The sequence below is a fragment of the Neltuma alba genome, unplaced genomic scaffold, assembly GCF_004799145.2.
Source record: "Neltuma alba isolate B1F8T4 unplaced genomic scaffold, ASM479914v2 tig00012744_pilon, whole genome shotgun sequence".
Lineage (NCBI taxonomy): Eukaryota > Viridiplantae > Streptophyta > Magnoliopsida > Fabales > Fabaceae > Neltuma > Neltuma alba.
Window position 1 is genome coordinate 1 of NW_021637160.1, and position 12,731 is coordinate 12,731.

The 12,731-nt window shown below is 36.6% G+C and overlaps 1 non-coding gene and 1 pseudogene across 1 annotated transcript; one reads left to right on the forward strand and one right to left on the reverse strand.

Annotated features, from left to right (window-relative positions):
* Positions 1 to 557: 557 nt before the first annotated feature.
* Positions 558 to 719, reverse strand: LOC114730581 (U1 spliceosomal RNA). The gene has a single exon (XR_003738843.1). It is a non-coding gene; the product is annotated as a U1 spliceosomal RNA (small nuclear RNA).
* A 1,246-nt stretch (positions 720 to 1,965) lies between these two features.
* Positions 1,966 to 12,496, forward strand: LOC114730580 (chromosome transmission fidelity protein 18 homolog; annotated as a pseudogene).
* Positions 12,497 to 12,731: the final 235 nt, after the last annotated feature.

Genomic DNA, 12,731 nt, shown 5'->3' on the forward strand with positions numbered 1-12,731 from the left:
GTTCCATATACTTTGGAAAAAGAGTGAGGAGATGGAAGGAAACTTGGAGAGGAAAGAAGAACGAAGAGAGAGAGGAAAATGAGGAGGCAAGGTCGGGAAGAAAATGATCTGGAGAGGAAGAAAGAGATAAAACAGAGGGCATTTTGGAGATTCTACCATCATTTCATATTTGCAATTTGGGACCGGGTCCTTTGAAACTATTTTCCAAATCAGGGTCCCTGATAGCTATTTTATATATTGGAGGGTCTTTATTTACAATTTTCCCAAAATAAAACTCAAATAAAATCTTATATTAAAGAATAATATTTGATGCGGTGTGACACTGAGCAATAATTCCACTTTATTTAGCCTTACATGAGCGAGCCACACTTAGACGTGGTTGATTACAATTGGGCCTATTAACTGGGCTCACTCCAGCATCATGTGGAAATAAATCGATCATTTTATGGGACCCCGCAAAAACGCACGGAACAAGAAACAAATGAACGAAGCCTGTCGATCAATTGACAACCAAAAAGCCACACAAAAATCTCATAGTGAAGCTAGGATTATTTCAGGGAGGGGCCGCACGAATGCAGGCCCCACTGCCACAAATTACGACGTAGGCTCTCCCACTTGGGGAGACCTTAGGGTGGCGCCCCTCCCATACGTGCAATGGAGGTCACCAACCTAAGCCATGGGCCTTCTTGATCACCCATTGGCTCCGTCCAGGTATGTAAGTCTTGAAACGGTACATTATGTCTATTTTATACTCTGCCCAGTGGCTGCCTCTTTCTGGTCTTGACGATGTGGGACTAAGAGAATGTTTCAACTTGGATGCTGCCGTGTGAACTCCTGACGATCGCGCGCCATTCTGTCATGTTTCGCCTGCGCGAGAAACTAGGCTTCCACGTGCCCTGTGTTCAAAAGTGGGAGGAACAACGACAGCAAGCTCAAATATTGTTTCCTCGGCGCCAAAGCTCTTCGAACTCCCTTGCTGATAAGAAGTGAAGTCCTGGAGCAACAGAGAATGCCCGTCTAGCCAGAAAGGAGTCCGCCTGAACATTAACGTTGCGTCGAATAACTAAGGATCCCACTACTTCTGAAGTAGAGCGTGGTTCTGTGAGAAGAGGCACCATCAACAAGAATTTCGACCCCATCTTGCTGAACGCCTGTCGCCTCGTTTCATCACAAAAAAGTATTCCCCGAGCCAATGTCCCCTTTTATATTACACTTCCATTCTGTTTTTATATTATATTAGGAATAGGAATATAGAGCAAGGCAGAGGCTGAAATGACGATGATGGTAGATTGATTGAGGTGCGAATTTGATGGTGGCAGCAAAGAACTAGAAACAATGGCGGTGTAAGACAGTGACACAGCAGAAAAAAAGAAGACAGTGGCGTTGAACAGTCGCAAGGCGATGGTACAAAAGAGAGACTGATCTCTCCAAGCCGAGGAAGATGATGGTGGGGGTTAGATGAAGGCAAAGTGATTGGTGGCAAAAGAGGGGAGATGGTGATCGATAGAGGTCAGTGTTTTGGGAGGAAAGCAAGGAAAAAGAGAGGCAGAACTCTCCAAAGAAACAGAGTTCTCTCCCTACTATTCAATGAAAAACTGAAAAAGAACTCGATAATGTCGAGACGATGGGCCCGTTTGCTAGAAGCTAAAAAAAACAAAAAAGCTCTTCTCTGCAATCAATTTAAAATTTATCATTTGAAGGCAAGGTCTCGTACTTGCATAAAAATATGATTTATCAACAATCTTGATGGTGACATAGTAGTTGGCATAGGAGAAGGAAGAGCTGTAGATGACTGCAAATTTCTTATTTCCATGTTTAAAGCTGCTACTTATTTCTAGTTTCTCCGATAATTACTCGGCTGAAGTTCTTTTTCCTCGAACAAGGGTAGTTTCGGGATTTCGCAACTTCCTTTTGCCGCCAAAAAAATTCCTTGCCGCTTCTTTCTCGATGGCAGGTGTCTCGCCTATTCCGAGCTGAAATCTGCAAGTTTCTCTCTTCACTGGTGACTGTCTTCCATCTCAAATTCAAAATGGACATGGATATGGACATTCCACTTCCAGAAGAGCTGGAATTGCTGGAGTCCAATGCGCGTCTTCTCGAAGACTACCCAGACCTGGAGCCACCGGAACCCTGCCCTTACAAAGACGAAGAAGCGCCACCACCAGCACAACCACCATCATCCCCGGATCGTCAATTCGACTCTGAAATTCAAGTCATTGGCCATAAGCGATCGAGGTCGGTTAGTCCGAATGGATCGCTTTCAGAGGCTGTGGAGCTCTCAGTGGAGAAAAGGTGCAGGACTGACGAGTCGGCGCGGGCGACTGATGAGGACTGGCTTCGTTACTCGCCACCCAAGGGTAGCGAGTCTGCAGTGGCTGAGCAAGCGAGCTTTGTGAAGGAGAAGATGTTATCCAGGTATGCGTCGGAAATCGATGGAGAGTGTATGCCGATCACTGCACCCAACGGCGACAGGGTTTATGCGCGATTAGACAGGTTGGAAGGGGAGGAACGGTTGAAGAAACTGGATGTGAGAGCAAATACTGATGGTAGGATTTCATACACTGTCATTCCAGTGACACATTACGTTCATTATCTTTCAAGGCCCATCTTCTCTGCACCTGTGCACCATATAAGCTTTGCAGAGATGGACCTTGGAAGCCGTCGTGAGATATTTGAAGTGAAAGTATCATATGATATGTGCTATGCCTTCTCCAAGACATCTAAGGTCATTAGGCATGCGACCTCTTGGTTATTATAAGCATCTGTTGTGTGTGAAAAACAAAAACAGAGAGTTGGCCTGGATTTGATTGATATTCTGTTTTGATTCTCTGTGATAATGATCATGGATAGATTATTTTTGAAAATCAATAGAAGACACGGTCTATCAAACACATGAACTATGCACATGACATGAGTAGTCAAACCTTGAATCTGAACGCGAGTGAACATTTGTTTTTTGTTTTTGTTGTGTAGTCCCTGGTTCACATTTTTTTACTATGGCCTTCAGTTACAAATTTCGTAACATTGAAATTCTCTAGTAATACATTTGGTTCAATTGAATATCAGAAGAGTTTTAGATGCTTCCAGGTTGATAACATTTTTTTTGGGGGGATAGTAATACGTTGCATCTTAAAGAAGCAAAATTAGTCTGGTTCTCTGCCATTGTCTTCTTGCTTCTCATGAATCACAATATTTCCTCATATTGCCTTTATACTCTAGCAACTTAAGTTGATTTTTTTTTTTCCAAAATTCATATTTGTTTTTTATTTAGAGATCTGACTGTGAATGCATTGACCGCACAGACTGCAATTTTAGATAAGGGACCCATAAATGTAGACTTCATTTAATGTCATGCTTATGTTTAGACAGGAAAACCATATGCATACCAAAAGGTGTTCAGGATTTTCAAAGTTTCTAATTTGATGCAGTTGATAACTTGGATTTTTGCTGCTTGTAGGTCTTATATTAGAACCCATTGGTATTCTATTTGAGAAATTGGATCAGGAGGCTTTCACTAAGGTTTGCATTCTGAAATTGTCTGTTCTTAGCTTGAAGCCCCTATAAATTTGGTTTTTTACTCTAATAACTTCTGAAGTTTCTCATTAAACATAACTTATGATATATCTAATGCTAATTCTCATGTTGCTGAAGACATTGAAGGCTAGTTCTGAATGTCAAAATGTTCCGGATGTTCCTGAAACACCAATTGTCCATGAGCAACTTTGGGTAGATAAATATACACCAAATTCATTCACTGAGCTTCTTAGTGATGAACATACAAATCGTGAGGTACATAATTAGCATTTGCATTTCGAACGCTGTTAATTGCAAATGTTCTGGTTAAAAATTATTTTCTTTTGTTTCCTTGGTGCTTGTTGACCCTAATTGGTTTGATTGTTGTCCTAGGACAGGTACTTCTGTGGTTGAAGCAGTGGGATTCTAGTGTATTTGGATCTGAGATTTGCAGTACATCAGATGAAGTTTTGTCTGCTTTGAAACGACATTCTACTGTTGTCCAAAATCAGAAACCTTTAGATTCAAAATTTCAAAGAATGGGTGGAGGCCCAAAATGGAGTAACAAGGGATATAAAAATTCTAGAAGTATGGAAGAAAGTGGTAATTCAAAGAGTGTTCAGGATATGTTGAATAGGAAAGCAAAGCATACTGGCCCACCAGAGCAGAAGGTAATACTGGTTATCATTTGTTGAGGTTGTAAGGTCTTGATGACTTTAAACGTCCCCCTCTAGTTCCTTATTCTGAGCTTTAAGTATGATTTTTTAGTTACTCCATATGTTCCATTTGTATGCTTCTATTTCTTTTTATGCAGAAGTTTTATTGGTTAATTTACATTTGTTATTTATGATGTTGGGTTAAGTAATGATTGTTGAAAGACATTGGTTACTAAAGTTTCACATTTATAATAACTCCAGATCCTTTTGCTTTGCGGTCCTCCGGGTCTTGGAAAAACTACACTTGCACATGTAGCTGCCAGACATTGTGGATATCATGTGGTGGAGGTATGGATCTATAATGTTATGAACATGCAAAATCATGAGTTTTCAAGTTGCATAGCTGTTTTTTCCCTGATCTGCTTTTGTATCCAAATTTCATATGATTGCTGGTGTCTTATGCTTTTAGTATCATTTGATTGGTTATACTTAATTATTTTACAACTTGTTTGAAATTATAATATTCCATAATTACTGTGACAATTGGTTTTAAGGTCTTTGACATAATCATGTAAAATTGCTTGGTGGTTCTTTTGTTCTCAAACAACTTTTATAACTGGGATTATATCTTACTGCTGTTCAGTGGTTGTTATCACCATGGTTCTTGAAACTAGATCAGATCAGCTTGTTTGATCAGTTGACCTGGGAGCTAATCCTTTTGCCAGTATTGTCCTTTCATATCACAGTATTAGATACATCTAGTCAAGAAATGAATGAACTGGCTGCTGTTGCTTTAACAGATTGAATTTGAAAATTATCAAAAACAATTTTTTTTAATAATTTAATATAATTATGTATATGTGAATTCTTTTTTTATGTTATATTTGTCATTTTTAATTAAAATATGTATGATATGTTTTGTGAGTTTTTTAACAAAACGAACTAAATTTTAAATCAGTACGGTTTTCATATCATTATTTTTTCTGTTTTTTTAATCTTTTTTACTATTTACCATCTATCTTTATCTCTCTTATCTTATTCTTAAGACTTTAGTACACAAAACAAGAGCTTTCCATTGTGCAGGTTAATGCTAGCGATGATCGTAGTACATCAACAATTGAATCAAAGATCCTTGATGTGGTTCAGATGAACTCTGTCATGTCTGATTCAAGACCAAAATGCCTGGTATGGCTATGACTTCCAGCATATTTGATTTGCAGCAAGCAGCATTGCATGAGGTGAAAAAATACTGACTTCATGATTTTCTTTTCAGGTGGTGGATGAAATTGATGGGGCACTTTCAGATGGAAAGGGTGCTGTGGAGGTTCTTTTAAAGATGGTAATTTGTAGATTGTTTCCATCACTGATATCCCTCAATAAGACTTGTCTAATCAGACTTTGATGTAGTCATGCTGAGCATTTTTTTTTTTTGGTTGGCTTCTTGAATGTTTAAAATTCGTATTTTAATCAAGCTTGTTTAATCTTGCTTGGTCATGTCATGTAACTATTGATTCATACATTCACTGGTTGCATTCATACCTCATCGTTACAAATATAATGCAAAATCAGAAGATAAGGTTGAGAAGGAATGCCTGATAAGGTTTTATGCATCCTCATGTGGTTCTACAGGTAAATTCACGTTTGTCATGATCAGGATTCATATTTGTTATGATTACATATTTGTTACTCTTGCAAAACTTGATTAAATTGAAGAGAACTTGAAATTCTTCTATCAAAAATAGAAAAAGACAACTTGAAATTCAGAATGTTTTAGTGATAATGTTGACTTACACAACTATGTTTACAAGGAGTTTACAGCTTGTACAAGTCAGATCACTCCTGGTAGTAAATCTGGAATATACATATGATAAAGCTTCAGTTGTTTTTGCGAGTCTGGTATATCTTTTTGGAGCCAAGTGCCTGCATCTTCAAGGGCTTATCTTTGTCCCTGCTTTGTTATCTTTAGGATTGCACCTATCTTCTCTTTGGCTCTCCGTTTCTCATATGTGAAGCTGAAAAGATTACACATTTTCGTTAAACTTTTAACACCTTTCCCTGTGTCATTTTTTTAGTGGATCTCTTGGCTTCCCACTAATTCCTATTTCTTCTGTTGTCCTACGAAATTTCTTCTTATAAATTAATTGCGCAAAATGCCAAACTTTATGCACCTTGTCTCTGCCAAAACGTACTAGAATGGACTGTTGTTGAAAATGTTTATTGTGGGAATTCATGTAGCTTAAGTATTCTATGCCATGCAGGTTTCTGTTGAAAAGAAGCCTGATGCGGGAAGGAAAATTTGGTGAAAGAGCAAACAGGAAGGAGATCCTCGAAGAAGGGACATAAGAAAGCATCACTTTCAAGACCGGTGAGATTTATATGCTCATATTCTCTTACGTCATCACTAGATAATAATGATTTGCATTACTAACATGGACGGTTAATACAGGTAATTTGCATTTGCAATGACCTATATGCCCCTGCCTTGAGACCATTGCGTCAGGTAGCAAAGTAAGTCTTGAGCACTCAGTTCAGTTTTGTATAATTCACTTTTTTTTCTTTAACCTAGACTAAGTTTTTCCCACCAGAATGTTTTTCATGAATTGGCTTCCGGTTTCATGCTAATAGCTTATTTTCTATGCCAGCTATGTTTTCCGTTGTATTTAATGCTTTGCGTTTATTTTGGGAAAAAATGTTATTTACAGGGTTCACATTTTTGTTCAACCAACAGTTAGTCGCGTGGTAAGCAGGTGATGATTAACTGTTAATATCCACCCCCCCCCCCAAAAAAAAAAAGGTTTCTGGTGTAGTTTTACTATTCGAAATCTATCGTTTATTGTATTTTATGGTATGAACTAGTAGTTGAGTCACTTGATTTTGGTTATGGTTCTAATTACACTGGGTCAGTCACAAGAATGTTGTCTCTTCCTGCTCCAGTAGTTTCTTAACGTTACTTGTAGGCATGGGTGGCAAATGATTTGATCACTTGTGAACTGTCTAATCATTTATCCACTTAAAACTTTTGATAGGCTATCAAATGGCCCATGACCTATTTATTAGTGTTAGCCCCTACCCACCCTTTAACCCACATTACGTGCCTAATATTTTTAATTATATATTAAATCATATAGTGAAACTTTTTGATGCCTTTGGATCATTTCACCATTTTTCTAATATTCATTTTGAATTTGTTTGTATTGATAAAACCAACTCTATTTGAACTCACCTCACCCACATAGGTTTCATGAAGCTATTATAGATGTTATAATTTTTTTTATCAATACATTTGGATTTTTTTAGGTTATATTAGTTTATTTCACGGGTTAATATAATCTTTGGTCTTTTAAGTTTGCCTTCGTTTTGGTTTTGGTCCTTCAATTTCAAATCATAGGTTTTGGTCTCTTTAGAGGTAAAATGGTCCAAGTTTTTATTAGATTATAGGGACCAATGTTTCAAATGAAAAGAAACTTAAGGGACCAAAATTTGTGGTTTAAAATTTGAAAGATCACAAACTTGAAGGATCAAAGTTTGTATTAACCCTTTATTTCACAATCATAAAGAATCAGGTGATGATGAGTGGATTAATGGTTATCTTTGTGTTGACCCACAAAAATCTATACTTGCAGAAGTTTACCCAATGACTCAACCTTCATATTCATTATCTCAAATGTTTGGGTATAGTTGGATCGTAATAAAGCTAAACCAAGGTGGTTAAATGGTTATGGGTTCTAATTTCCATGTTTTGTGCCTAGCGAGACATCTAATAAGCTTTTTTCTCTATGCATTTTTTCTGCTTATCATATAGTTTTCTTTATTTAATTACTAATGGCTGCAGGCTTAAATATATATGTAACAAGGAGGGGATGAAAGCTAATGCCATCGCACTTACTGCCCTAGCAGAATATACAGGTCGGTTTCTTATTTCTTTCATCCCTTTTTTGAGGTTTGCAAATTGAATGAAAAAGTTAATTTAGTTAATATTGTTTTGTTAAAATCATTCTCACATGAAGCACAGACAACCCATGCTAATTCTTTTGTTCGGTGATGACTGTAGGTGTTATCATGACTTTTGCGACTCATATTCTACAAGCTATCCTTATAATTATCTGGCTCTTCACTTTTTCTCTTGGTTTTCTTTTACAGAATGTGATATACGCTCATGCTTAAATACCCTCCAATTTCTCAGCAAGAAGAAAGAAGCCCTCAATGTGGTAAGACTTCCATCTGAAAAAGCAATTCAGAAGAAAATTCTAGGATTTGTTCATAGATATAGGATGTTATGTTGCATGGAAATATCCTTGTTCTAAGCAACGGATCAACCCTAACATGCAGTTGCGGTAGCATTTTGCAATGATTATAATTTTCATTTGTGTATTTATGAGTGACTTTTGTCTGCTATAGGATGATGCTAGTTAATCACAAATATCTGTTTCCATTTTTTACCTCAAAACTTCTGCCTTAAAACTACTACAATAGAGAGAAAGAATGTCTATTCTGATCCTAGTATTCAGTGATGTCTGTTTTTGAAAAACTTAGCGGATTATCTAACAAGTTAGATGGAGTATACGTCTAAAACAGGTCAAATGTTGGCTTCTTTAGTTGATTGTAAAGAAAACGTTTTTAGCTGCGATAATATTTTTCATTGAAGTTAAGGTCATGAAGGATGCTATCAGTGGGTTTTCAAGGGTTTTGTGCCCTAATTCTTAGAATTGTAGAGTAACTTTTAATAGCGCAAAAGAACTGTCTTTTATCTTTTAGCAAAACTTTTTATCTATATAGCACTTTCTCAACAATCACATGCTTTAATGTCTCAGTTTGATATTGGTTCTCAAGTGGTTGGCCGGAAAGACATGTCAAAGAATGTTCTGGACATTTGGAAGGAGGTGATTTGCTAGAGCCTGTTGGAGTTATCCCTTCCCTGCTATTAAGAGTCTCAGAGTATTAATTTCAACATCGTTTTTCCTTGGACGTTTTTTTTCTCCTCAGGTTTTTCAAAGGAAAAAAACCAAGACAGAAAGAAAATCTCACAATAGCATGCTTTTTGAAGTCAACTCCTTGTACTCCCTTGTATCAAGCCGGTAGGTCATAAATAAATTATTGTGAAAATCATGTATCCTTTTTTGTTCAAAGTAATTATATGCTCATTAGTATTGTCGATTAATGTGCAGTGGTGATTATGATTTGATTCTTGATGGAATTCATGAAAACATTTTACATCTCAATTATCATGACCCAGTGATGCAGAAGACTGTAAGCATTTATCCATTGAGCATTACAGTGATTCTATATATTCTGTGGGATGCTTGACTTTGAACGCTATCTGGTTGAAGGTCAAGTGCTTGAATAGTCTTGGAATTTCTGATCTACTGCATCAATATATCATGCGTACACAACAAATGCCGCTTCAGGGTAAAAGACTACTTCACCCTTGTTTAGTTATTGCAAAAATGAAGTCACACTCTTCATTCTCTCTTTCTTTTCTTCAGTTTATTTGCCACCTGTAGCAATTACTGTACATCGACTGGTAGCTCAAATTCAGAAGCCGAACATTGAATGGCCAAGGTCCTATCAAAGGTATATCTTGTGCTAGTAGAACTTAATATTAATTTTGGAAATTGTGTTGCCTTACTACAGTGTTGTATATGGATGTTCAGGTATCGAGCAATGATGGCGGAAAAAATGGATATTTTGAATACTTGGCACTACAAATTCCGCCATATATTGCTAGGCACTTTTCAGCTAGTACGTTTGTAGAAGACTTAATTTCTCCATTATTACATATTCTGTCCCCTCCGACTATAAAACCGGTGATTCACTTATTCCAGTGCTAATATTTTTTCTTGTTATTTTGTTTATTCCCTTTTCCTAATTCCTCCTTTACAATCACTAAAGAGCAATAAAAGGCAGGTATAGTATACTTGCGCATTTGATTCTTGTGTATTTTACTTTATTCTTTTGAATGATAACTTTTACTGTGTACACATGGAATTCTTTCTTGCCGAAGAAAAGACCTGATAAGTTTGGTTCAAAGAATTTAACTCATCAGGAGCCGAATTCTTCAAACAGAGGAGAAATGATGGATATGAAAGAGTGATTAGTTAGGATTTTTAGATATTTTGGATATTTAGCATTATTGGGAACTATTTGGTTTTAATTTTAGTTTGATAGTTATCTTTTATCATTAGTTGTTATTTGCATTTAATTTTGTCATTTTGCTCTTATATATTTCTTTTTTATTGGGATAAGGATTATTGAGTTTCAACTGGGGCTTGGACTTTTATACTCATGGCACTTGTGTAAAGACTTGTAGCCCGTGAGGGGTGTGATTTGTAGTTGGGCAGATTTTTCAGAGTTCTCACGGGCTTCACCTATTCTTCGAATGTGCTTGTCATTAGTCTCCTTTAGATTGATACCTGAGATTCTGATGACTGCTTCATTTTTTTTTTTTTTTGGTTCAGGTTGCGTTACAATTACTGTCTGATAAAGAGAAAAATGACCTTGCTCAATTAGTTAGCACAATGGTATCTTACTCTGTAACATATAAAAACATGAAATCAGATATGCTGTCGAATAGTCTGAGACATGAAGTAGCAGATCACTTAACACTATCATTTGATCCCCCAATCTGCGACTTTGTCAATTTTAAGGTTTGAAGCATTTTTCACAACTTCTTGGTTCAATCATGTTAAGTACCTTAATCTGGTTCTGACTTAAATATTTTTTCTCTATTTGTATGCAGGATTATACCTCAAGCCATTATGTGCTTGCTCTAGCTGTCAAGCAGATTCTTGTGCATGAGGTGTGAGTTCATGCCCTTCTTCTGGTATTATAGTTTTATTTTCTTTTTGTTGCTTTGCTTGAGGAAGATATTCTTTCCTCCTCCTATTCATTCCTTCGAATAAAATTTCTTCTTAAGTCAAAACGAAATAAATGTTGTGGAAAAATTATTCTGCTTGTCTATGGCAAGCTTCCCGTTTTAATATCATTGCTTTATTACCATCGGCTGTAGGTCATTTTGCACGGGGAATCAAATTTAAAAGAAGATGAAACATAAACAGCAAAAGAATATAAAGGAAATGTGACAACTATCGAGTTCTTAGAAATGTTACTCAAGTCCCTTCTATCCCTGGGATTTCTTGCAGATCTTGGCAAACTTTGATTGTTACCCTTTGCTTTAGCCACAATAAGTATAATGCTGAACATTTTTTGGTTCACATTTTTCCTTTTAAAATCTGGTAACATATGTTGAGGGGTCTTTCAGTCTTGTACAAATTTCTCACAAGCTCGCGTGTTACAGGTTGAAAAGCAAAAGATCTTGCAAGTTAATATTGATAGGCCTTTAGGAAATGGAAGTAGCAGTGGAAGGCCTGAATTCATTGAGGCTGGCACTAGCAATGCCCAATCATCCAAGATCATTCATGCAGATGCAATTTCTGCTAAAAACATTCAAAGCGAAAGTAATGTCATAAAAGGAAGAAAAAATAATGGAAATGCCACCGTAGTTTCCCAGAATTCGCATCCTGATAAAGGGGCAGCGGACAGTGTGAAATTGAAAAGCACAGGAAGGATGAGAATGCCATCCGGCGGTTCCTTCTTTGACAGGTAACCCTTCCTCATAGATTCTATGTATGCTTCTATGTTTGAAACCTTGATTCATCATTATTGTGATTTGTTAGCATCAGTTTAGTGTTATTGTTATTATTATTATTATTTTTTAAATAAGTGAACATGTTCACGTCAAACCATCAGAGGCTGTCGTTTCCAATCCATATGCGGCAATTTATGTGTGTTAGTTTTGCTGCCCATTTAAATGTTAAGAAAATGGAATGATATTTTAGCTATTGAAAAGGAGCATCAGGTAATTAATTTTCATGTGCCTTCACCGTTGGCATGATACATTAAATCTCTGTAAATCTGACGAAGGAACTACTCTTTGTGAAAATCAGTTTATGACAGCCTCTGGTCTTGTACTATTTTAAAGCCAAAGTAAATTAAGATTTTCTGGGACATATATGTTAAGATTTTCTTTATTGATAATTATATTTATTTATTTCTGTGGATCTTCCTTTGATTCAAGAGCAGGTTTAGAAAGTTGAATAATAAAAGTGTTCAGAGTGATGATAGAACTGAACAGAAAGAAGCAATCTCGGAGAAAGCTTTACACCCATTACTGTTCAAATATAACGAGGTATGGTGCGATTATTTTAATGGAGTTCTTGGTAATGAATGTGATTCTAAGTTTTGTACATATTTATTTTATCCTTGTACTTAAATTGACAGATAATCTTCCGTGGTGTTGAGGATAATCATTTGAGGGCATGGGATATGCCTGGAAAATAATCTTACATAGCATACATTCTGCTTTTTTGAAGGATAATGGGGGGAAACATTTGAATCAATAGCAGTAAACGGTCCATTGATAGAAATCTTGCTTTTGATATTGATGCAATAAAACTGTACTTAAATTCGTGTTGATTCTCTGCTCTTCATTGAAACCTTGCTACCCCTCTATTATCGGGTAATTGCTAAAGTAACATGTTCACACTGCACTCTACCTTGCTGATA